Below are 27,116 nucleotides of genomic sequence, written 5' to 3'. Positions count from 1 at the left end.
TCCCATATAATTAGACTTTAAGTGCCTCTGTAGTATAAGGTAGGAGGTCCAATATATCCACTTAACGAACACCCTGTAGCACATTTTTTTTTTCTTTTTCGGTCCGTCGGGCAGCATGAGCTTACATCAAGGGACATTTTTATTTTTTAATAAAGGACTTGTCCCAAGCTGTCTCTTTTACCATTTTTGAGACTTTTTTTGTGAAATGTTAGTGGTACAATGTATCCCATTACCAATTCACACAGGGGGGGAGGCCGGGATCTGGGGGTCCCCTTGTTAAAGGCTTCCAGATTCTGATAAGCCCCCACCCGCATACCCCCACAACCACCGGGCAAGGGTTGTGGGGATGAGGCCCTTGTCCCCATCAACATGGGGACAAGGTGCTTTGGGGTCAGACCCCAAAGCACCCTTCCCATATTGAGGGCATATGCCCTGGTACGGTTCAGGAGGGGGGGCGCTCTCTCGTCCCCCCTATTTTCCTGCGGCCTGCCAGGTTGCGTGCTCGGATAAGAGTCTGGTATGGATTTTGGGGGGGCCCCTACGCCCTTTTTAAAAAAAAATTGGCGCAGGGTTCCCCTTAATTTCCATATCAGACCCGAAGGGCCTGGTATGGATTTTAGGGGGACCCCCACCCAATTTTTTTTTAAATTTTGGTTCGGGGTTCCCCTCAATATTCATACCAGAACCAAAGGGCCTGGTAATGGACTGGGGGGGGAACGACCCATGCTCTTTTTTTTTACTTTGTTTTATCTATATTGCTGAGACCTGACAATTCATTACAGCCGCAATCAGTTTTAAATGACAATTTTTCCTTTAGAAATGTCATTTTGTGCAGGAAAAATGCGCCACTTTCCAGGCATACTATAGACACCCCCCAGGCACAATATTTAAAGAAATATTTCATTTTTATTGTTTCACTTTAAGCATTAAAAAAATCACTGCTCCTGAAAAACGGGCATTTAAAAAAAAAAAAAAATTGCACTGATACATGTCCCCTGGGGCAGGACCCAGGTCCTCAAACACTTTTTATGACAATAACTTGCATATAAGCCTTTACAATTAGCACTTTTTGATTATTCATGATGATTATTATTCATGGTGATCGTGTGCAGGCAAGTCCGTTTCAGCGGAACTCCCTCGGAAGTCCGTCGGAAACAGTCAGAGTTTATTCTGACGGAAAGTCCGGTCGTGTGTACGCGGCATAAGTCTTACATATACAAAATGACCAAAAGTTTGTGGACACCTGACAATCATACTTACCTATAAGATTAAAAGTAAGTGAACGCCCCTTCAGATTACCTGAATCTGACCTGGTATCAGCCTCTTGAAATCCACTTTACAGCAGATCTCAGACTGGGATTGCAGCACAAGGACCCTGTCAGTTGTCCTGCAGTGCCCATGTGTTAAGGAACATGCTGACTGAAGGAGTGATCAGAAAGATGAGCTTATCAGTGTGCTGCTTCTAGATTTGCTGTCCAGTCACAAGCTGAGGGAAGAGCAAGACTTGTAAGTGTTACTTGAAAGCTGCAGTGTAAATTCAGGTCTCCTGCTCTGCCAAACAAGGCTGGCAGGATGTAACGGGGTTGAGGGAAGGGAAGAGGACTGGGAGGGTTTACTAAGGAGGGGAGGGAGATTGGAAAGGGAACAACCGGCCACGGCCTACATTGCCCATCCAGAGCATACAAAAGCCCAGCAATAAGGAAGGGGGAAGGAAGAGATGTATACCCAGAAGAGAAAAGAGAGAGAGAGAGGGAGAGAGAGAGAGAAAGAGAGAGAGAGAGAGAGAGAAAGAGGGAGAAGGAACGGAGATGGGGGGATCAGGTACCCCAGGGGTTCTAAGCTGTGCATCATGGAACCATCACAGTTCTAAGAAATGGGAAATCCTTTGAGAAGGAGGAAAATGGTCTAGCCAGGGTTGCCAAATCTGCTGGAGATTGTCATGCCTGTCCCCAAGGATCGCCGTCATTAACCACTTCTGGACCGCCCACCGCATATATATTGTAGCAGGGCGGCCCGGCTGCACGAAACAATGTACCTGTATGTTGTTTCGTGCATGACATACTGCCAGCTGCACTCCGGGGGAGCGGGCACGTGGGTTCGGTCGACTCGATGTCCGCCGGCCACCTGCAATCGCTCCACAGAGAGGCAGAATGCGGATCTGCCTATGTAAACAAGGCGGATCCCCGTTCTGACAGTTGAGAACATTGAAATCTGCTGTTCCTAGTGATCAGGAACAGCGATCTCTGTGTTGTCCCAGTGAGCCCATCCCCCACACAGTTAGAACCCAGGGAACACATTTAACCCTTTGATCGCCCCTAGTGTTAACCTCTTCTATGCCAGTGTCATTTATACATTGATCAGTGCATTTTTATTTAGCTCTGATCACTGTATTGATGTCTCTGGTCCCCAAAAACTGTCACTTAGGGTCAGATTTGTCCGCCACAATGTTGCAGTCCTGCTAAAAATCGCCACCATTACCAGTATGAACAATAAAAAAAAAGTAAAGTCCCTAAATGTATCCCCTCTTTTGTAGACGCTATAACTTTTGCGCAAACCAATCAATATTCGCTTATTGGGATTTTTTTAATCAAAAAATATGTAGAAGAATACATATTGGCCCAAACTGATGAACAAATTAGTTTTTTTACATTTTTTTTTTTTTGGATATGTATTATAGCAGGAAGTAAAAAATATTGTTTTTTTTTTTTTTTTAAATTGTCGTTCTTTATTTTGCTTATAGCACAAAAAATAAAAACCGCAGAGGTAATCAAATACCACCAAAAGAAAGCTCTATTTTGGGGAAAAAAGGACATTAATTTTGTTTGAGTACAATGGCGCATGACTGCGCCATTGTCAGTTAAAGCGACGCAGTGCGGTATTGCAAAAAGTGGCCTGGTCATTAAGGGGGTAAATCCTTCCGGGGCTGAAGTGGTTAATAAGTGTTCCGTGAACCCGGTTTTTAACATTTTCAAAACTAAGAAGTGGTGTTTTCCATGATCACGTTATGGTTTGCCTAGTCACCACAAAAATGTGAGTGATTAGGGTGCGTTCCCAGTGGGTAACATCCGTGTTAGGTTTGTGTAATGCCGCGTACACACAATCGGACTTTCCGCCAACAAAACTGTGGATTTCTTTCCGAAGGGTGTTGGCTCAAACTTGTCTTGCATACACATGGTCACACAAATGTTGGCCCGAAATTCCAAACGTGGGAACGCGGTGACGTACAAGACATACGACGAGCCGAGAAAAATGAAGCTTAATAGCCAGTGCGGCTCCTTCTGCTTGATTCAAAGCATGCGTGAACTTTTGTGCGACGGACTTGTGTACACACGATCCGACTTTCCGACAACAAAGTGAAGTTGGCTGAAGGTTTGAGAACCTGCTCTCAAACATTTGTGGGCGGAAATTCCGACAGCAAATGTTCGATGGAGCATACACACGGTTGGACTTTCCGACAACAAGCTCACATCCAACATTTCCCGTCAGAAAGTCCGACCGTGTGTACGCGGCATAAGAGTGCTACCCATGGATGTTTCCGTAAATGTACATGGAGGACCGTATTGACCAATGTGTGCACCCTAATCCATAACCTCCAAACCTTGGAACAGGTCCACCATATGTGTTTTATATCGCTCAAATTTGAGCAACCTCGAAAACATTTGGATGGATACGATGGTAGACATTTCACGATCCTAGCTGGTGTAAAGTACCAACGGACATAACTTTAAAGGAATTTTCTAGAGCCAGGAATACTGTATGTTTTCATCTGTGTGGTGTTCAGCATTATTAAATAGGTTCACCTCAGAAAAAAGAAAAAAACTCTGCAAGACAGAGGCATAATGAGCTAGTATGCATCGCATACTAGCTCATTATGAAATACTTACCTTAGAACGATGCCCTGGATCGGCGTTGGCAGTCCGAGTTCAGCGCGGACATCCTCCACTGGAGTTTCTTCCGTATAAGTCTATAACAAGGCTTACCTGTAGGTACCTTGAATATCTCCTTAACTTGTATATTCAGTATATGCGCTGCTGCCGACGTCATCGGCGCATGCGCACTGAAGAAACGGGCCACTGGTGCCGTTTCTTCAGTAGCTGTGCCGTGGGAGTGACGTCATCGCAGCTCCGGCCAATCACAGCGCTGGAGCCGCGATGACGTCACTCCCACGGCACAGCTACTGAAGAAACGGCAACAGCGGCCCGTTTCTTCAGTGCGCATGCGCCGATGACGTCGGCAGCGCTGCATATACTGAATATACAAGTTAAGGAGATATTCAAAGTACCTACAGGTAAGCCTTGTTATAGACTTACCTGTAGGTAAAAATGGTGTAACAGGGTTTACAACCACTTTAACAGCTCTTTGTTCCTTCTCTATGGTTTAATTTGCAGAACATGCAAAGTACACAAAATCAATCTTAGAACATCTTTTTTTATTCTATATATAAAAAAAAAAGATCACTTTTTGATGCCCCCAAGTAAACAGAAAACCTTCACAATATAACATTTCATTAATAAAGATTATAACTTCAGATGTGCAAAAGTCACCCCCATTTATATTTTTAAGGAGGAAACCATGGTTGTCACCCAGGCTGGACTTCAAACATATGTTTCACTCCATCTCCATTACATGGGGGGGGGTTATTAGTTTACACAAGGAAGATGTCATTATTTGTCCTTTCTGTTCATCTTGCAGGAAGTGACAAGGACACTGCTTTTCTGGTCAAAAAATATTTTTCTGTACTTGCTGAAAATATTCTTAGCCTAAAGAATAAAAACGAATGCAGCCACTACATCTAAGAACCAGTAAGGTGCAATATATTACATTTTTCTTTTTGGGTTTAGATATACTTTATTCTTGTAGATATCCTCTGAAAACTATTCTTTGGTCCCTTGTCCCATGCTCCAGACCGCCACATACACTTTATAAATGGTTGATATGTTTGTAGAAATATGTGCACATTTGTGCCTTAGCACTCAAAGTGCCCGGATCTAGCTAATTTAAGAAATAATTAATATCAGCGGTGAATAAGCTGTTTTCTGCAGACAGACAATTAGCATGTTGATAGTATTATTGCCGATCTCTGTGGAACTATCACGCATGATTGGCTAAATCTCTCATTTCAGATCTTGTCCCATGTTTGTCCCCCGTGGCCCGGACTCACATTACTCGGTTACATAAACTTATATTGTAAGTGAAGCAATAAAAGAGAATGCAGTATTCAACATCAAACTTTCAATAATAACCCAAAATAAGGACATAAAACTATCTTTTATTCCAAATACACTTTCTACTAATAATAATCCCCCTCCCCCCTTTAAAATAATCACATTTTGTTGCTTTGCAGCCTGAAATGAAGACAGATGCAGTTTTTGTTTTATCCAGTTGTATTTACTAGTGCAACTTATAAAAACCCAAGTGAAAGATATAACACCAATATGTCAGAATAAAAAATTCAAAAATTCAAAAACAGAATCACTGGAAAAAGGTCACCCCCTTATGTTTGTATTTTGTCGAACCAACTTTTGCTTTAATTACAGCCTTTAGTCTGTTGGGATATGTCTCTACTAATTTTGCACATCTAGACTTTGCAATATTTGCAAAGTTTAGTTCAAATTGATGGTGACCGTTTGTGGACTGCAGTCAAGTCATTCCACAGATTTTCAACGGGGTTTAGGTCTGGGCTTTGACTAGGCTATGCAAGGACATTCACCTTTTTCTCCTTCAACCACTGTGTGCTCATTTTTGCTGTGTGCTTTGGGTCATTGTCATGCCGGAAGGTAAACCTTCTTCCCATTGACAACTTTCTGGCAGAGGGCAACATATTTTCCTCAAGAATTTGATGGAATTTTGCCCCATCCATTTTTCCTTCTATCCTGACAAGTGCTCCAGTCCATGCTGCAAAGAAACACCCCCATAACAGGATATTACCACCTCCATGCTTTACTGTAGGAATGTCTTTTTTTAGGATGGTGAGCTGTGTTGGATTTCCACCAGACATATCATTTAGTGCTGAGGCCAAATAATTACATTTAAGTCTCATCTGACCATAACACCTTTTTTTCCATAAGGCCCCAGAATCTTCAAGGTGCGTTTAAGGTGGTCAGATGAGACTAAAATGTAATTATTTGGCCTCAACACCAAATGATATTCCTGGCGGAAATCCAATACCATCTAAATAACACCATTCCTAGAGTAAAGCATGGAGGTGGTAATAGCCTTTTATGGGGGGGGGGGGGTTCTGCAGCAGGGACTGGAGCACCTGTCAGGATAGAAGGAAAAATGGATGAGGATAAATATCATCAAGTTTTTGAGGAAAATCTTCTGCCCTCTACCAGAAAGCTGTCAATGGGAAGAAGGTTTACCTTCCAACATGACAATGACCCAAAGCACACAAAAAAAATGAGCACACAGTGGTTGAAGGAGAAAAAGGTGATTGTCCTTGCATGGCCTAGTCAGAGCCCAGACCTAAACCCCATTGAAAATCTGTGGAATGACTTGAAGACTGCAGCCCACAAACGGTTACTATCAAATATAACTGAACTTGAGCAGTTCTGCAAGGAGTGGGCAAATATTGCAAAGTCTAGATGTGTAAAGTTCGTAGAGGCATATCCTAATAGAGTAAAGGCTGTAATTAACCACTTCAGCCATGGAAGGTTTTACCCCCCTAATGGAAGGTTTTACCCCCTTAATGACCAGGCCATTTTTTGGTAAAATCCATGTCCTTTTTTTCCCACAAATAGAGATTTCTTTTGGTGGTATTTGATCTGCAATTTTTATTTTTTGCGCTAGAAACAAAAAAAAAACTGACAGTTTCAAGATCCATGTTCTCCCCTGTCAGAACAGTGATCTGCCTTGTTTACAATCAGCGTACGCGCCCCCGCCCCCGCTGTCTAATGGACAAAATGACGTACAGGTACGTTGTTTTGCGCAATAGAGCCGACCTGCCACAGTATATGTACTATGGCTGGTCGGCAAGAGGTTAGCGCAAAAGATGGTCCAACAAAATACTGATACAAGGGGGATTATCCTTTTTCCAACTCAGTGATTCTGTATTTGAATGTTTTTATTTTTTTCTCTGGCATGTTGGTGTCATATCTTTCACTTGGATGTTAGAAGTTGCACTGAGTATATACAGCTGCATAAAACAAAAACTGTGTCTGTCTTCATTCAGTCGGCAAAGCAACAAAATGTGATTATTTTAAAGGGGGGGGGTGGTTGTATACCCCTTTTTAGAACTTGTACCTATGAGTAAGCCTAGAATAAGGCTTACCTATGTGTACTGTAAATATCTCCTAAACGTGTGCTGTTTAGGAGGTATTTACCTTGCAGTGCGCCGATGATGACGGCCCTCCGTGCTGTTTCTTCCCGAGCGAGTGCCGTGACTGGCAGCTTCGGCGGGCATGCGCGCAAGTGACATCACGCGGCTCCGGCCAGTCACATAGACAGAGTCTGCGATCCCGGAAGGAAGTGGGGTGAAGATGGATACGGCCACCAGCGGGGACAGCGCGGGCTTCGTTTGCAGGTAAGTGGCATATAATGGGCTAGTATGTGATGTATATTAGCCCATTATGCTTTTACTTTGCAGGGTTTGCAGGGAACAAAAGAGGAAGTAAAATCCATCAGTACGTGTTGTGATTCACACACACACTTCTACAACACTGCATAACCATAGCTCCCAACTGTCTCTGATTTCGAGGGACTGTCCCTGATTTGGAGCAATGTCCCTCTGTCCCTCATTCCTCATCATTTGCCCCTCATTTTGGTCTGATCTATATAGATGTATATAAAATGCACTTTTTTTTCTATCAAAAAATGTTTCCCAGTGCTAAACGTTTCACCTGAATTTTAAATTGCTGCATTTGTAAATTCCACAAGCCAATATAAAGGAATAGTAGTGGTAAAAAAGCACTTGTGGGTTTGATCAATCTTTTTTTTTTGTACAATTCTCCTTTAAGGGGGCGTGGCCAGGGGTGTGTATCTTATGCCTGCATACTTTTGCTGATAGGTGTCCCTCATTCCCATCTCAAAAAGTTGGGAGGTATGTATAACCAGGTTGGTGACACCTTTTTTCCTTCAAAGCTTCCTGTGTCATCTCTTCCACCTGCTCACTGCAAAATAGTTCAGCTGTATGGTCTCTGTCCAATGAGCTGGAAGGTTGTATAGGAAGCTGTAAACCTGAGCCAGCAAATACGCTTGTTACTATGTAGGGTCAAGAGGTGTGATGGTGAAGCTCTGAATCCACTGGTAGGCAGTGGCGTAGCGTGGGTTGTCAGCACCCGGGGCAAGGCAAGTAATTTGCGCCCCCCACCCCCCCAACCTGCGGACTTTTTAGCTATCCCTGAGTCTCTTCAAATACAATAGTACTGACCTACCTGATTCCTATACTGACCACTACACTGAGAACTACACTGTCCACTACACTACATTGTCCACTACACTGACCACTATACTATACTGACCACTATACTATACTGACCACTATACTGACCACCATACTACACTGTCCACTATACTACACTACACTTGACCACCATACTACACTGTCCACTATACTAACCACCATACCACACTGACCACTATACTACACTGTCCACTATACTACATTATACTGACCACCATACTACACTGACCACTATACTACACTGACCACCATACTACACTGACCACCATACTACACTGACCACTATACTACACTGACCACCATACTATACTGACCACTATACTACACTACACTGTCCACTATACTACACTACACTTGACCACCATACTACATTGTCCACTATACTACACTATACTGACCACCATACTACACTGTCCACTATACTACACTATACTGACCACCATACTACACTGTCCACTATACTGACCACCATACTACACTGACCACTATACTACACTGTCCACTATACTACACTATACTGACCACCATACTACACTGTCCACTATACTGACCACCATACTACACTGACCACTATACTACACTGTCCACTATACTACACTATACTGACCACCATACTACACTGTCCACTATACTACACTATACTGACCACCATACTACACTGTCCACTATACTGACCACTATACTACACTGTCCACTATACTACATTATACTGACCACCATACTACACTGACCACTATACTACACTGACCACCATACTACACTGACCACCATACTACACTGACCACTATACTACACTGACCACCATACTACACTGACCACCATACTACACTGACCACTATACTACACTATACTGACCACCATACTACACTGACCACTATACTACACTGACCACCATACTACACTGTCCACCATACTACACTATACTGACCACCATACTACACTGACCACTATACTACACTGTCCTCCATACTCCACTGTCCACCATACTACACTGACCACTACACTACACTGACCACTACACTACACTGACCACCATACTACACTGACCACCATACTACACTGACCACTATACTACACTGTCCACTATACTACACTATACTGACCACCATACTACACTGTCCACCATACTACACTGACCACCATACTACACTGACCACCATACTATACTGTCCACCATACTACACTGACCACCATACTACACTGACCACCATACTACACTGACCACCATACTACACTGTCCACCATACTACACTGTCCACTATACTACAATGACCACCATACTACACTGTCCACTATACTACACTGTCCACTACACTAACCACTACACTGACCACTATACTACACTGTCCACTACACTAACCACTACACTGACCACCATACTACACTGTCCACTATACTACACTGACCACCATACTACACTGACCACCATACTACACTGTCCACTATACTACACTGACCACCATACTACACTGACCACCATACTACACTACACTGACCACTATACTACACTGACCACCATACTACACTGTCCACTACACTAACCACTACACTGTCCACTATACTACACTATACACTATACTACACTATACTGACCACCATACTACACTGACCACTACACTAACCACTACACTAACCACTATACTACACTACACTGACCACCATACTACACTGTCCACTATACTACACTGACCACCATACTACACTGACCACCATACTACACTGTCCACTACACTATACTGTCCACTACACTATACTGTCCACTATACTACACTATACTGTCCACCATACTACACTGTCCACCATACTACACTGTCCACCATACTACACTGACCACCATACTACACTGTCCACTATACTACACTGTCCACTACACTAACCACTACACTGACCACTATACTACACTGACCACCATACTACACTGTCCACTATACTACACTGACCACTATACTACACTGACCACTATACTACACTGACCACCATACTACACTGTCCACTACACTAACCACTACACTGTCCACTATACTGACCACCATACTACACTGTCCACTATACTACACTATACTGACCACCATACTACACTGACCACTACACTAACCACTACACTAACCACTATACTACACTACACTGACCACCATACTACACTGTCCACTATACTACACTGACCACCATACTACACTGACCACCATACTACACTGACCACCATACTACACTGTCCACTACACTATACTGTCCACTATACTACACTATACTGACCACCATACTACACTGTCCACTATACTACACTATACTGACCACCATACTACACTGACCACCATACTACACTGTCCACTACACTACACTGACCTCCATACTAAACTACACTATACTGACCACTATGCTAACCACTATACTATACTACACTAACCACTATACTGACCACTATACTACACTATACTGTCCACTACACTGCCCCCCATAGTGACACTACACTGACCTCCATACTATACTACACTACATTGTCCTGCCTACAGTCTCTCTCTCTCGCCCCCCTCCCTCCCCCTCCCAGTAACAAGACTCTCACTTACCTTCTTATCCTGGCTGCATCGATCCGGATGAGGAGGAGAACACAGTGGCGGCTCACTTTCTTCTCTCCCCTGCGCTCTGCTTGCTGCCATGTTCAGTATCCAGCGCCCTGTGATTGGGTGTATGGGGGTCATGTGCGGAGGCGGGGCGCCTCACATGACCCCCATACACTCAATCACAGGGCGCCGGACACTTAACATGGCGGCCGGAGCCCGGGGACACAAAATTAGAAATTAGGAGGAGGCAGCCAGTGACTGACACATACTGGCGCCCCCCTAAATATCGCGCCCGGGGCCACGGCACCCCCTGCACCCCCCACGCTACGCCACTGCTGGTAGGTAAAGGTTAGTTTGGCACAGAGGGGTTGCACTTTTGCCAGAGCAGTTGCTCCAGAACTTAGTAAATGAGGTGAAGTTTCACTTTAGGAGGAGCACCAAATCAAATGCAAGGAAAATAAAGAAAACAGTATTTTTTCCCGCACATGATTGGATGATGGAAGTCAGCAGAGCTCCTCATTTACTAAGCTCTGGAGCAACTGCACTTGCAAAAGTCCACAGTCTATTTTTCTTTAGTAAATCAACCCCTTAGTTCTAAAAAGCAGCTCTCTGTCAACAAGGGCTTCCCTGAGCATCCCTGGAGTGGTAAAAACAGTATAGCATAGAAGGCAGAGATCACCACAGGTTCTACCGGGTCCAATAAAAGATTATTTATCTCGACTACATGTCAAACAATAGAGCCAATGCATTTTGAGGGCTCACAACTCCCCCTTCATTACGGATTGAGTGCTGCCAATTATTAGAGTATGGAGGTCAGCAAAAAGTATAAGCAATATGATGGTCATAAAACAAAAAAACAGCAGTGTCAGAGTCGTGAGCCCCTGAAATGCGTTGGATACATCATCTGACCTATTATCAATCTAAATAATTTTACTGGCCTTAAGCCTCTTACACACGATCGGATTTTCCGCAGACAAAACCTCTGACTTTTGTCCGAAGCCGTGTGCCTGGATTTTGTCTTGCATACAAACGGTACACAATTGTCGGCCAACAAACACGAACGTAGTGATGCACTAGACATACTATGAGCCGAAAAAGAGGAAGTTCAATTGTCAGGCGCCACCCTTTGGGCTCCTTCTGCTAATTTCGTGTTAGTAGAAGTTTGGTGAGTGTTGATTCGCGCTTTTCATTTTGCGCTTTTCATTTAGTTCATCAACCAGCCATGTTGCGGAATCGGAGGAGACACAAATACGAATGTAGTGACGTACTACGTGGTTTTCAGATCTTTAGCGCCACCCTTTGGGCTTCTTCTGCTAATTTCGTGCTAGTAGAAGTTTGGTGAGTGTTGATTCGTGCTTTTCATTTTGCGCTTTTTATTTTGCGCTTTTCATTTCGTGCTTTTCAGTTCGTCAACCAGCCATGTTGCGGAATCGGAGGAGATAACGTGTTATTTATTATTGGCCTTGGAGTTATTGCTTTGACCCAAGTCCAGTCCAGGAACAGGAGGAGGAGGATTTCTTGGACCAAAAATTGGTTGCTTTATTAATCGTGACCAATTATGTCATATGCCTTTGCTGCGGGAGCTCCAGGAGAATAATCCAGATGCTTTCGGAATTATCTCCGGATGATGGACCCCTGCTTTCACCAACTCTTAGCATTGTTGACCCCCTATATTAAGAAGCAGGACACATGCATGAGGCTTTTATTTTATTTTTTGGTTGAATAATGATTTGATTTCGTATATTTTCTATATCTTTGGATGCATAGAATGCACTTTTTGGGTAAGTTCTATTGGCAGATAGCATGTCTAATTTTATTTGTTTTCTTTTTTTAATGCACAATAAAAAAATTGTGGAGAATAATACTGTGTGTGCTATTTGTTTTACTTCAAATGACAGTTTGGGAGTAGGCAGTTACATTTTAAAAAATACAATGTAAAATTAACAAGGGACACCAACATAGTTGTATCTTTGATCCTAAAATCTACGGGATAATGGTGTTGTGGTAACTTGCCCAAATAAAAAAAATAACAAGCATAATAATATTGTTCTTGATATCACTAGAAAAAAAAAGCCTTTGAAAATTTGTTTGCAATAATTCCATCAGTATCACCAGCAAAGCAGCTTCATTATTATCCCATTAGAGAAGAAGAGAATTGTGCGCTGCATTTAGAGATTTCATAATTTGCCGCGTCACGAATGTTAATTCTCCATTACGAACTCTACTTTACAAGACTGACCGCTTCTGCTTCCGAGCATGCGTGTTTGTACTTTGGACTTTTGTCCGACGGACTTGTGTACACACGATCGGAAAATCCGACAAGAGACATTTGTCAGCGGAAAATTTTAAAGCCTGCCATCCAACAATTGTCGGTGGAAAATCCGACAACAATTGTCCGATGGAGCGTACACACGGTCAGATTTTCCAGTCTGTCATCACACAATTCCCGTCAGAAAATCCGATCGTATGTACACGGCTTTAGTAAAACTTGTAATGCTCTGATCCTTCTAAATACGTTTTTTTTTACTATATAGGGTGGCGGGAGAGTGCCTGAACAGGTTTTGTCCTTTTTTTGAGCACATTACTTCAAAAAGAAAATGAAATGCCCAAAGAGCTGAAAATGAGGTCAAACAAGGTCAGGAGCAGCTCAGATGCACCACGTATCTGTTCACACAAGCTCTGCTACCAAGCATTTCTTAGACACCCATATCAGATGTCCTCAAACCATTAACGCTGAACTCCAGACAGCTATGAGATACACATGAATACAGCTCTGCATTCATTTGCACATTATAAAATGTATTTTTAATAAATGCAAGAACTGTAAGTACCTGCATTCGATTTGGTGTCAGCCTATTACAATCCCTGTACAGAAGAGCTCAGATTGGGAGAGAGAGATGCATCAAAAGCAGCCAATCAATTGTGCTGCAGTGCTTATGTGCTAACAAGGGACGTGCTGGCAGCAGGAGACAGCAACGTGTCATTGAGATGAGATTATCAGTGTGCTGCTTCCTTTTTCAGTCCAGGTACAGGCTAGGGGAGGGGCAAAACCTGTAAGTGTCACTTAATTGCAGCAGAGAAAAATCAGGTCTCCTGTCCTTCCAGATAGGGCTGTGCAGTGCGACAGAGTTTTGTAAATCTCAGGACTCGAGGGGCAGAAAAACAAATCTTTTGGCAGGTAAAACAGCTCCTATATACATTATATTGCCAAACGTATTGGGACGCCTGCCTTCACAGACACATGAACATGAATGGCATCCCAGTCTTAGTCTGTAGGGTTTAATATTGAGTTGGCCCACCCTTTGCAGCTATAACAGCTTCAACTCTTCTGAGAAGGCTGTCCACAAGGTTTAGGAGTGTGTCTATGGGAATGTTTGACCATTCTTCTAGAAGTGCATTTGTGAGGTCAGGCACTGATGTTGTACGAGAAGACCTGGCTCGCAGTCTCCGCTCTAATTCATACCAAAGGTGTTGAGGTCAGGACTCTGTGCAGGCCAGTCAAGTTCCTCCACCCCAAATTCGCTCATCCATGTCTTTATGGACCTTGCTTTGTGCACTGGTCCAAATCATTTGGTGGAGGAGGGATTATGGTGTGGGGTTGTTTTTCAGGGGTTGGGCTTGGCCCCTTAATTCCAGTGATAGAGAACTCTCAGCATATGAAGACATTTTGGACAATTTCATGCTCCCAACTTTGTGGGAACAGTTTGGGGATGGCCCCTTCCTGTTCTAACATGACTACGCACCAGTGCACAAAGCAAGGTCCATAAAGACATGGATGAGCGAGTTTGGGGTGGAGGAACTTGACTGACCTCAACCTGATAGAACACCTTTGGGATGAATTAGAGTTTAGCCTGCAAGCCAGGCCTGCTCTCCAACATCAGTGCCTGACCTCACAAATACACTTCTGGAAGAATGGTCAAACATTCCCATAGACACACTCCTAAACCTTGTGGACAGCCTTCCCAGAAGAGTTGAAGCTGTTATAGCTGCAAAGGGTGGGCCAACTCAATATTGAACCCTACGGACTAAGACTGGTATGCCATTAAAGTTCATGTGTGTGTAAAGGCAGGTGTCCCAATACTTTTGGCAACATAGTGTGTATAGGACCTGTTTTACCTGCCAAAAGATTTGTTTATAGCTGCAAAGGGTGGGCCAACTCAATTTTGAACCCTACAAACCAAGACTGGGATGCCATGAAAGTTCACGTGCGTGTAAAGGCAGGTCTCCCAATACTTTTTGTAATATTGGGGTTGATTTAGTAAAGGCAACTAGACTGGGCACTTTGCAAAGTGCAGTTGCTCCAGAGCTTAGTAAATGAGCAGAAGCTCTGTTGACTTCCATCATCCAATCATGTGCAAGCAAAAATGCTGTTTTTTAATTTTCCTTGCACGTTGTTGGGTACTCTTTGCTAAGTGAAGCTTTACCTCATTTACTAAGCTCTGGAGCAACTGCACCTTGCAAAGTGCACTGTCTATTTGCCTTTAGTAAATCAACCCCATAGTGTATGTATGCCACAGGGTCAATTTACTAAATCTGGAGAGTGCAAAATCTGGTGCAGCTGTGCATAGTAGCCAATCATTAGCTTCTAACTTCAACGTCTTCAATTAAGCTTTAACAAAATTGTTTTCTATGCAGAGCTGCACCAGATTCTGCACTCTCCAGTTTTAGTACATCAACCCCCATGTGTGTATTTAGCTGTTTGCCTACAGTTCAGGATTAAGCTCAATGAAATACATTTTCAATGCGCCATCTTCAATTTGTTCCTTTTTCTTTTCTTTGTATTGTTTTCAGGTTTATACCTTCATACAGTGGCAGTTTATCCCCAAATGGGTTAAGTCTTCCTTGGTTTATCAACAGTGGAAGGATAGCTACCTCTAAAGAGTTTTTGGAAGAATAATTTTCCGCACCTTGCTAAGTAGTAGATAAGGGGACTGTCAGGGCACAGGGAAAGCGCAGTAAGATTCTGACGGCGAGATACCGTATTGGTGCCACATCAGGGGATTTCAACATACAAATGTGCAAATTAGATCATGAAAGCGCTGTAGAAATATCCTTTGTAAAACTTGAATAAAATGCTCAGGCCTCGGGGGTGCATTTTAGAAGGATCTCATTTAGCAGGCATATTTAGCAAAATCAGTGCGTAAGAAAAAAAAAAAAGAACACAGCAGCACACAAAAATATGGATTCTATTCCCAGGGCAGTTCTTAGGAAAACACAGCTGAATTTATATTCAGAATTATTAGTCCAGAATTAATAAGTACAATACTCAGAAAATAAGCATCGTTGAATTATACTGTTTTTTAAAAAAATTTTTTTGTTTGAACTACAAAAGTTTTATTTAGCTTTAGTCTGTTTTGCTACTATTTATCTCAGGCTGGACCCGGGGAAAGGACACCATCTACATACAATTGGTCTGCTCTGTGTGTGTGTGGCTTTGTTGCCGGTGCTCCTCTTTTTTTCCACAATTAAAAAGAAAAACATTCTGATAGGTTCATTGTCTTCTGACCAAATCTAAAGCCAAAACTTCTTTTATTTTTTTACAGAATGGAGAACGATTAAAGTGACCCCCTTGCTTTGAGCAACCTGTCCTAAGGACTTGTTCAAATGGGCGTGCTACAGCATACACCCGTGCGAGTGCTGTGTTTTCCCCCACGTTCGTGATCACTTCCTATTATCTACTTATTTTTCCTGCAGTGAAAATACCTTTTATGTATTGTAAATACTCCGCTTCTGCTGTACCTCACCGCAGCAAGGTACGTCATGTCCGCATGCCCATTGGCTCCTGGAATATGAGTGGCATCAATCCCAGGAGTCAATGCACAATGAGTACACTGCGCTTTGTAGTTTATGCGCATGTGCGAGATCGGGAGGTGCATGCTGGGTATCCAGCAGCGCCGTATCCCAGAAGGAGATACCAGTGTGCTTCAGATGCCAACACTGAAGATGGGAGCACACTTGGAGGGGCCAGCAAAGTGAGTTTAAAAAACAAAAAAAAATCATTTAGAGAACCTACATTACAAAAATAAAAATAAGCATGCCTATACTTACCTGCTCTGTGCAATGGTTTTGCACAGATCAGCCCTGATCTTCTTCTTCTGGGGTCCCCCGTCAGCTTTTCAAGCCCGTCCTCTCCATCGAGTGCCCCCACAGAAAGCCGCTTTCAATGGGGGCACCCATGTGGGCTCACTCCTGAGTCCAGCTGCTGTGGCCATTGACACAGACAGTGGGATTCGGCCCAGCCCCCCAATCCCTTGTCACAGCTTTTGATTGACTCTCGCTGTTATCAATCTGTTCAATGAGGAGAGCGACAGTGACTGGAACCGCTGCGCTTGTACACATCGCTGGATCTGACTCAGGTAAGTAAAAGGGGGGCTCTGGGGGGCAGCTGCAGCACAGAAGGTTTTTCACTTTAATGCAAAGAATGCATTAAGGTAAAAAACATTAAGGCTTTACAACCACTTTAACTACTAATACCGTTTTGTATAGGATTAGGTGTAAGCCTCGTGGGGTTGTTTAAAAAAAAAAACAGCTGGAACTCTGCTTTAATTTTCTTTTCTTTTTTGGGGGGGAGGTAAACATTCACTTGTGGGATACGCTGTGTTTATATGTTTGTTTGTGTCTCTTTTGTAGAGATTTCCTATCACTTCCTGCCATACAGTCTTTCCTTAGTCTATTATTGTGTGAAGACATGTAGGTAGGATGGGCAGTGCCAAACCAGGAAGACCTTCAAGTATGGCTGTACAGTGCTGGGAATGCCAAATGGCGAAGAGCTCCAAAGAGATGTGTTGCAGGTAAGTATAGTCTATTTTGGAGAAGGGGAAAAATCTCTTCAATGGGGGACAAATGACATAGAACACCCGACAGAGACTTATTCTTAACTATTCTTTAGTTAAGTTTTAACTGGAGTTGAATTTTAAATAATAGGTGCGCTGCCTCTATAGGGACCCCAACTGTGCTGAACACTTTCAAAATATGCTTCCCACATATGTACATCTGGGGCTCCACTCCGTAGACTTCTACAGAAGGGCTGTTAGCAGGTTGACGTGCTACAGACAGGCTGTCATTGAAAGTCTAGAGCAGGGTTTCTCAACCAGGGTTCCATGGAAGCCTAGGGTTCCTCCAGAGGTTGCTAGGGGTTCCTTGAGCAACAAGCAATTTCTGCCTCTTAGATAAGTTCTCATTGACACCATTGATCTTTATAGCTATCTGTAAGGTGGTAATCTTTCCCAATGACCACAAGTGTAAGGAACATTCTTCCCACTGGCCATCACATTAATGTATCATGAGTTGTATAAACAGTATTTTTTAGCAGGGTTTCCCTGAGACCTGAAAGTTATTTCAAGGGTAGGGATGAGCCGAACACCCCCCGGTTCGGTTCGCACCAGAACCCGCGAACGGACCGAAAGTTCGCACGAACGTTAGAACCCCATTGACGTCTATGGGACTCGAACGTTCGAAATCAAAAGTGCTCATTTTAAAGGCTAATTTGCATGGTATTGTCCTAAAAAGGGTTTGGGGACCCGGGTCCTACCCCAGGGGACATGTATCAATGCAAAAAAAACTTTTAAAAACGGCCGTTTTTTCGGGAGCAGTGATTTTAATGATGCTTAAAGTAAAAAAAAAAAAGTGAAATATTCCTTTAAATATCGTACCTGGGGGGTGTCTATAGTATGCCTGTAAAGTGACGCGTGTTTCCCATGTTTAGAACAGTCCCTGCACCAAATGTCATTTTTAAAGGAAAAAATCTCATTTAAAACTGCTTGCGGGTTTAATGTCATGTCGGGTCATGGCAATATGGATGAAAATCAGTGAGACAAACGGCATGGGTACCCCCCAGTCCATTACCAGTCCCTTTGGGTCTTGTATGGATATTAAGGGGAACCCCGCACCCAAATTAAAATAAGGAAAGGTGTGGGGCCACCAGGCCCTATATACTCTGAACAGCAGTATACAGGCGGTGCAAACAAGACAGGGACTGTAGGTTTGTTGTTAAGTAGAATCTGTTTGTAATTTTGAACATTTTTAACGTGTTTAGCTCCAGCCAAAAAATCTTTTCTAAGCTTTTTGGAAAACATAGGGAAGGGTTATCACCCCTGTGACATTTGTTTTGCTGTCTTTCCTCCTCTTCAGAAGATTTCACCTCACTTTTTTGTCCCAATGAAAAATGTTTTTTGAAAATTTGGGGTTTTTTGTGGAACAAGGATTGGAAAGCATCAGTGGAAAGGAGAACTTGTTTTCCCATATTAACTCTTACAGGAGAGAATTTCCCTTCCTAGGGGTAGATTTCATCTCACTTCCTGTTGTCTCCTTCCGTTTGCAAGTAGGAGTCGTTTGTAAGTTAGATGTTTGAAAGTAGGGTCCTGCCCTATATACTCAGCAGAAATTTGGGCCTTAGGTGTTGCTGTGGCCACAACACTGTAAGCCCTCACAGGGCCCTGCTGTGAAATATTAGATCAAGAATTGTAATTACATGCCCCTGTTGAACAGCAGCTGAAAAATTAGGCCTTAGGCACTGGTGCTGGTGCCACAACACTGCAACCCCTCACAGACACTCTAGTTGGAACGCAGGAACGAGCCCTGCTGCAAATTATTGCTTCAAAAATTGTAATTACACGCCCCTGTTAGACAGGGGCAGAAAAATTGGGCCTTAGGCACTGGTGCTGGTGCCACAACACTGCAACCCCTCACAGACACTCTAGTTGGAACGCAGGAACGAGCCCTGCTGCAAATGATTGCTTCAAAAATTGTAATTACACGCCCCTGTTAGACAGGGGCAGAAAAATTGGGCCTTAGGCACTGGTGCTGGTGCCACAACACTGCAACCCCTCACAGACACTCTAGTTGGAACGCAGGAACGAGCCCTACTGCAAAGTATTGCATCAAAAATTGTAATTACACGCCCCTGTTAAACAGGGGCTGAAAAATTGTGCCTTAGGCACTGGTGGTGGCGCCCAGAACCAAAAATGTTCTTACAAGCTATCAGCGTGATGATTGAGGAGGAAGAGGATAATTACTCAGGGATAGTCACTCAGCATCAGCATAGGCAGTCTTTGAAGGGATCTGAGATTTCAAAAAAAATTATTCGGTTACATCAGCATCAGGTGCTTGGTAGCTGGTGGTGATCCAAGACTCATTCATTTTTATGAAGGTCAGCCGATCGACCGAGTCGGTGGACAGACGCACCCTGTGATCGGTTACCACGCCTCCAGCAGCACTGAATGTGCGTTCCGAAAGAACGCTGGATGCAGGACAGGCCAGTAGCTCAATTGCATACTGTGCAAGCTCTGGCCAGTGATCCATCCTCAAGACCCAGTAACCCAGAGGATTTTCGGTGGGAAAGGTGTCCAAGTCTGATCTTGCCCCTAGGTATTCCTGCACCATGTAAAACAGACGCTGGCGATGGTTGCTGGAACCGATCATACCTTGGGGCTGCGGACCAAAAAATTGTCTGAACGCATCGGTCAGACGGCCACCTTCTCCACCGCTCCTTCTTTGACTGACCGAAGCCTCAGCAACACGTTGTCCAGAAACAGGAGTTTGTAACCTCCCAGTCTCTGGGAACGCGTTGCACAGACCTTTCTGCAAGGCCTCCCGAAGATGTTTCATCCTCTGCTCCCTCTGCGATGGCAAGATAAGGTCCGCAACCTTACCCTTGTAACGTGGATCAAGGAGGGTTGCCAGCCAGTATTGGTCCTTCTCCTTGATACCACGAATACGAGGATCCTTACGCAGGCTTTGCAGGATCAGGGAGGCCATGCAGCGTAGGTTTGCTGAGGCATTCGGTCCGGAGTCCTCTGGGTCACTAAGAACGACATGGTCCGCAGCCACCTCCTCCCAGCCACGTACAAGTCCATGTGTTTCTTGGGACTGATCCCTTAAAGACTGCTGCTGATGCTGAGTGCCAGGCTCCACCTCCATACTGACACAATCTTCCTCCTCCTCCTCTTCCTCCTCGTCCTCTTCCTGTGTGATCGGCGGGCACGCAGGAACACTGTCTGGATAAAGGGGGCCTTGAGAGCTAAGGAAGTCCTCCTCTTCCTGCCTCTGTTCTGCCTCAAGTGCCCTGTCCATTATTCCACGCAGCGTGTGCTCCAACAGGTGGACAAGGGGGACAGTGTCACTGATGCATGCACTGTCACTGCTCACCATCCTCGTGGCCTCCTCGAATGGTGACAGGACAGTGCATGCATCCCTGATCATGGCCCACTGGCGTGGGGAAAAAAAACCAAGCTCCCCTGACCCTGTCCTGGTGCCATAGTCGCACAGGTACTCATTGATGGCCCTCTGCTGCGTGTGCAGCCGCTGCAGCATGGCCAACGTTGAGTTCCACCTGGTGGGCATGTCACAGATTAGGCGGTTCTTGGGCAGGTTAAACTCCTTTTGGAGGTCCGTCAGCCGAGCACTGGCATTATATGACCGGCGGAAATGCACACAGACTTTCCTGGCCTGCCTCAGGACATCCTGTAAGCCCGGGTACCTGCCCAAGAACCGCTGCACCACCAAGTTAAGGACGTGAGCCAAACAGGGCACATGGGTCATTTGTCCCTGTCGGAGGGCAGAGAGGAGGTTGGTGCCATTGTCGCAAACCACCATTCCTGCCTTAAGTTGGCGTGGCGTCAACCACCTCTGAACCTGCCCCTGCAGAGCTGACAGAACCTCTGCCCCAGTGTGGCTCCTGTCCCCCAAGCACACCAGCTCAAGCACCGCATGGCATCTTTTGGCCTGCGTACTTGCGTAGCCCCTTGAACGCCTACGGAGCACCGCTGGTTCCGAGGAAGAGGCCATGGAGGAAGAAGAAGAGGAGGGGGTGGAGGAGAGAGGTGTGTCACAATCAGCATTTTGGAGGCGTGGTGGCGGAACAACCTCCAACACTACTGCACCTTGTCCTGCATCCTTCCCAGCTGCCAGCAGAGTCACCCAATGCGCCGTGAAACTTAGGTAACGTCCCTGTCCATGCCTGCTGGACCATGAGTCAGCGGTAATATGCACCTTACCGCTGACCGCCCTGTCCAGCGAGGCATGGACATTGCCTTCCACATGCCGGTAGAGAGCCGGAATCGCCTTCCGTGAGAAAAAGTGGCGTTTGGGTACCTGCCACTGAGGAACCGCACATTCCACAAACTCACGGAAGGGGGCAGAGTCTACCAACTGAAAAGGCAGCAGTTGAAGTGCTAGCAATTTTGCCAAGCTAGCATTCAACCGCTGGGCATGTGGATGGCTGGGAGCAAACTTCTTTCGGCGGTGCAGCAGCTGGGGCAGGGAAATTTGCCTGGTACAATCTGACGTCGGTGTACCAAAAGCAGATTGCCCACAAGTACTTGGCTGTGACACACCTAATTCTACACCTTCATTCCTCTCACTGTAGGTCTCAGAGAGGACTGAAGGTCTAGTGGGGTTGGAAATCTCAGCTGATGAGGAGCAAGGAGAGATCCTCTTTGTTCTTTGGTGTGGGTCTTTTAGATACGCTTGCCAACGAACTGCATGGCAGGTCAACATATGTCTGGTCAAGCATGTGGTACCCAAGCGGGAGATATTTTGGCCACGCGAGATACGCTTGAGACATATGTTGCAAATAGCAGCGGTGCGATCTGATGCACTCGTCTCAAAAAAGGCCCACACCAAAGAACTTTTTGAATAACGCGCAGAGACTGCAGCGCCCTGCACATGTGGAGCTTTGGGGTGTGATGCAGTCAATGTGCTGCCCTTAGGCTGGCCCCTGGAGGGCATCCTGCCTCGTTGGTGATGTGCTGCCGCCTCCTCCTCCTCCTCCTCCTCCTCCTCCTCCTCCTCCTCCTCCTCCTCTCTCCTATCAGGCACCCACGTTGAGTCAGTGACCTCATCATCCCCTCCCTCCTCATCACTGGAGCAAACCTGGCAGTATGCTGCAGCAGGGGGAGCATGACTGCCAGATTGCTGTCCTTCTTGGGCACCCCCTCTGTCCGCGCTCATGTTACTGCCTTCATCGAGCTCAGTATCGTCATCAGAGCCTTCCAAACGCTGGGCATCCTCCTGGAGCATGTACCCAACACTGTGGTCAAACAGTTCGAGGGAATCCTCATGAGGACATGGTGGAGCTAGGGAAGGAGTCACTGATGACATTGAGCTGAGGGAAGAGGCCGCTGCTTTGCCAGACAAAGCACCCTGGGCATGGGTGAGAGAGGATGAGGAGGATGAGGACGGCTTGGTCATCCACTCGACCAAGTCTTCCGCATGTTGCGGCTCAACATGGCCAGCTGCCGAAAAAAAGGCCAAGCGTGTCCCATGGCCACGTGCTGATGAGGATGCACCGTCTCCACGACCAGCACTAGACACAGAGCCTGCTTGCCCTCTCTTATTGGCTTGTGACTGTCTGCCTCTCCTTCTTGGCCTTCCAGACATACTAATGGCCTGTAGCTGCACTAAGCTGGGATAGAACACCTGTAATTTTCTTCAAGTAGCTTTATATACTGTAACCAGACAAGCCTGCCTGTCAGTAGGAAGATAACAGGAACGGATCTAGCTGAACACTGTGAGCAGGACGCACTGTACTAAATGTAAATAGTCTAGCTGCCTGACCGTGGTACTAATAGGATCAAATAGAACACCTGTAATTTTCTTCAGGTAGCTTTATATACTGTAACCAGACAAGCCTGCCTGTCAGTAGGAAGATAACAGGAACGGATCTAGCTGTACACTGTGAGCAGGACGCACTGTACTAAATGTAAATAGTCTAGCTGCCTGACCGTGGTACTAATAGGATCAAATAGAACACCTGTAATTTTCTTCAGGTAGCTTTATATACTGTAACCAGACAAGCCTGCCTGTCAGTAGGAAGATAACAGGAACGGATCTAGCTGTACACTGTGAGCAGGACGCACTGTACTAAATGTAAATAGTCTAGCTGCCTGACCGTGGTACTAATAGGATCAAATAGAACACCTGTAATTTTCTTCAGGTAGCTTTATATACTGTAACCAGACAAGCCTGCCTGTCAGTAGGAAGATAACAGGAACGGATCTAGCTGAACACTGTGAGCAGGACACACTGTACTAAATGTAAATAGTCTAGCTGCCTGACCGTGGTACTAATAGGATCAAATAGAACACCTGTAATTTTCTTCAGGTAGCTTTATATACTGTAACCAGACAAGCCTGCCTGTCAGTAGGAAGATAACAGGAACGGATCTAGCTGAACACTGTGAGCAGGACACACTGTACTAAATGTAAATAGTCTAGCTGCCTGACCGTGGTACTAATAGGATCAAATAGAACACCTGTAATTTTCTTCAGGTAGCTTTATATACTGTAACCAGACAAGCCTGCCTGTCAGTAGGAAGATAACAGGAACGGATCTAGCTGTACACTGTGAGCAGGACGCACTGTACTAAATGTAAATAGTCTAGCTGCCTGACCGTGGTACTAATAGGATCAAATAGAACACCTGTAATTTTCTTCAGGTAGCTTTATATACTGTAACCAGACAAGCCTGCCTGTCAGTAGGAAGATAACAGGAACGGATCTAGCTGAACACTGTGAGCAGGACACACTGTACTAAATGTAAATAGTCTAGCTGCCTGACCGTGGTACTAATAGGATCAAATAGAACACCTGTAATTTTCTTCAGGTAGCTTTATATACTGTAACCAGACAAGCCTGCCTGTCAGTAGGAAGATAACAGGAACGGATCTAGCTGAACACTGTGAGCAGGACACACTGTACTAAATGTAAATAGTCTAGCTGCCTGACCGTGGTACTAATAGGATCAAATAGAACACCTGTAATTTTCTTCAGGTAGCTTTATATACTGTAACCAGACAAGCCTGCCGGTCAGTAGGAATTTAACAGGAACGGATCTAGCTGAACACTGTGAGCAGGACGCACTGCATTAAATGTAAATAGTCTAGATAGAAGATAACAGGAACGGATCTAGCTAAACTGAATACAGTGTATATATATATATGCAACACCTGGGATGCATATATATACACAATACACTGTAAGTGCAGCTAACTGACTGACTGTTCTGCCTAATCTATCTAACTCAAATCAAATGACACTGTCTCTCTCTCTCTCTATCTCTCAGCACACCGGAACACACACTACACAGGGCCGCCGTGCAGGCGGCCTTATATAGTGTGGGGTGTGTACTAAATGCCCTGAGCCGTAATTGGCCAAAGCCACCCTGGCTTTGGCCAATTACAGCTCTCTCTACTGACAGCGCTGTGATTGGCCAAGCATGCGGGTCATAGTGCATGCTTGGCCAATCATCAGCCAGCAATGCACTGCGATGCCGCAGTGAATTATGGGCCGTGACGCGCCACACGAATTTAGCGCGAACGGCCCATAACGTTCGCAATTCGGCGAACGATCGAACAGCCGATGTTCGAGTCGAACATGGGTTCGACTCGAACACGAAGCTCATCCCTATTCAAGGGTTCCTCTGTGGTAAAAACGTTAAGAAAGGCAGCTCTAGGGGGTTCAAAGGCTGCACGCAGAAAGGGGATGAATTGGTCAACTAGAGAGTTTCAAGAAAGGTTGTGCAGTGCTGGTCAAGCTGCACAACAAAGATCTTTGGAAGAAAGCTTTGCAGGTAACTGCAACTTATCTGAAAAATGTTAAAGCAGAAATCCGTGAAAAAAACTTCTTTGCATGTTCTTATTGCTGATTTTATACCTACACTGAATATGTCATCCATCTTCTGGTTCACTCAGTAGTTACTCTGAAATAGCCTATTTATTTTCCAATCAAACCAGTAAGTCTCTTTGGTTTCCTGATTGTAAGACCAGTGGCTGCTCTGCCTCCTATTCCCCCAGCCACTGTTCTTGACCCATCCCTTCTGTAGTTCTTTCTCCAGGAAGCAGGGATGTAATTCAGCCCCACTTGCAGTGGTGGGTGGCCCGATACTCTCGGACACATTCAACATGTACAGGCCTAGTATACCCACCCACATTCACTACAATTCCCTGTGGTTGATGGGAACTGTAGTTTCCTTTTACTGCAGAGAGAGAGGAGAGGATATGATGTAATCCCTGCTGTTACACCTCATCCTTGGCAGAACAGATGCTGTTATCTTTTGAATTACAGAGATAAGGCCATGAAAATTCAATTAGACTTTTCTACTAAATGGTAAGGATTTTCAAAACGTTATTAACTGTTTAGTGGTTTGTGTAGGGGGTTGTACTTATGTTTTATTTTTATTTTTTGTTGCCTATCCTGGAGTTCTTCTTTAAGCATGGGGCCTGATGAGGAAAAGTGCATTAAAATTGTGCTTACTGTTCAACTCTAAAGTCTCTAGTGGATCTTCAGATACCCAGTCTTCTAACTAATGTCACCATTTTGCATAGATCATGGTTTTTCAATTATATATTAAGCTTTACTCTTACAGAAGGTTCATTCATGGGTGTCCTTTACATACAAGTCAACTTTTCAGCAGTTATCCTACCTTTCTTGAATACAGCAAGATGTCTAAATGTCTCACTAGATGACCATGTCCTCACTGCCGGACTATTCCAAGAGAAGATTCAGTTCTGAAAGAAATGACAATTAAAGATGAGTTATCAAGAAGCGTTCATAACAACAAATAATGTCAAATGGTAAGATTCATTTTTAAATGTGCATTAATCTCTAAAGAATTCCATCCAAATGGCATATGACAAACCTCAGTGACCATTTACAAAACATGTATCTGCAGAACTCAGACAAACAGTTTCCGAGAGTTTGCTAAATGTCTACTGAAGCTTACTAAATGCTTGATACAGACATTATGGTTATTAAAGTGTACTGTATATAAAGCATCTAAAGCCAAAATGTTTTTCAGTTTAGGATGGAGTGGGGAATGGTTAGAACCCCCCACTTTCTTTCATTGTCTATTTTGAATTGTTACTGGTACAGTAATCGTGGGAAATAATTCCAGAGATGGTACTTGTTCCAGTGACAACTGCCTAAGAGGATATTTCCCCTTTTTAGATAGATTTCCTCTTTCTGTTGTGCTTCTGAGTAGGAAGTAGGCATCGATCTACGCAATGGGCCCACACAGCAACAAAACCCTGAGAGGGGACTCAACTGTTCCCTATTCCCTTACAATGTTCCCAGCTATTTCTGTGAATTACAGAACACATCATAGGTTATGTTACAGAGAAGAGGAAAGGGCAGGTGTTTTATAGTCACATAGTTGGTAAG

At 44.5% G+C, this 27,116-nt stretch overlaps 1 protein-coding gene across 1 annotated transcript in view; it reads right to left on the bottom strand.

Annotated features, from left to right (window-relative positions):
* ESRRG (estrogen related receptor gamma) overlaps window positions 1–27,116 on the bottom strand; it is a 1,188,946-nt gene that overhangs the window by 481,794 nt on the left and 680,036 nt on the right. Inside the window, exon 5 of the mRNA XM_073628379.1 lies at window positions 26,380–26,464. The gene's annotated coding sequence lies outside the window, so the exon portion shown is untranslated. The remainder of the gene's footprint in view (window positions 1–26,379; window positions 26,465–27,116) is intronic.

Source organism: Aquarana catesbeiana, linkage group LG04 (assembly GCF_042186555.1).
Source record: "Aquarana catesbeiana isolate 2022-GZ linkage group LG04, ASM4218655v1, whole genome shotgun sequence".
In the NCBI taxonomy this organism is placed as follows: domain Eukaryota; kingdom Metazoa; phylum Chordata; class Amphibia; order Anura; family Ranidae; genus Aquarana; species Aquarana catesbeiana.
The sequence above is the reverse complement of the archived record's forward strand: the minus strand, read 5'-3'. Positions and strand labels throughout refer to the sequence as shown.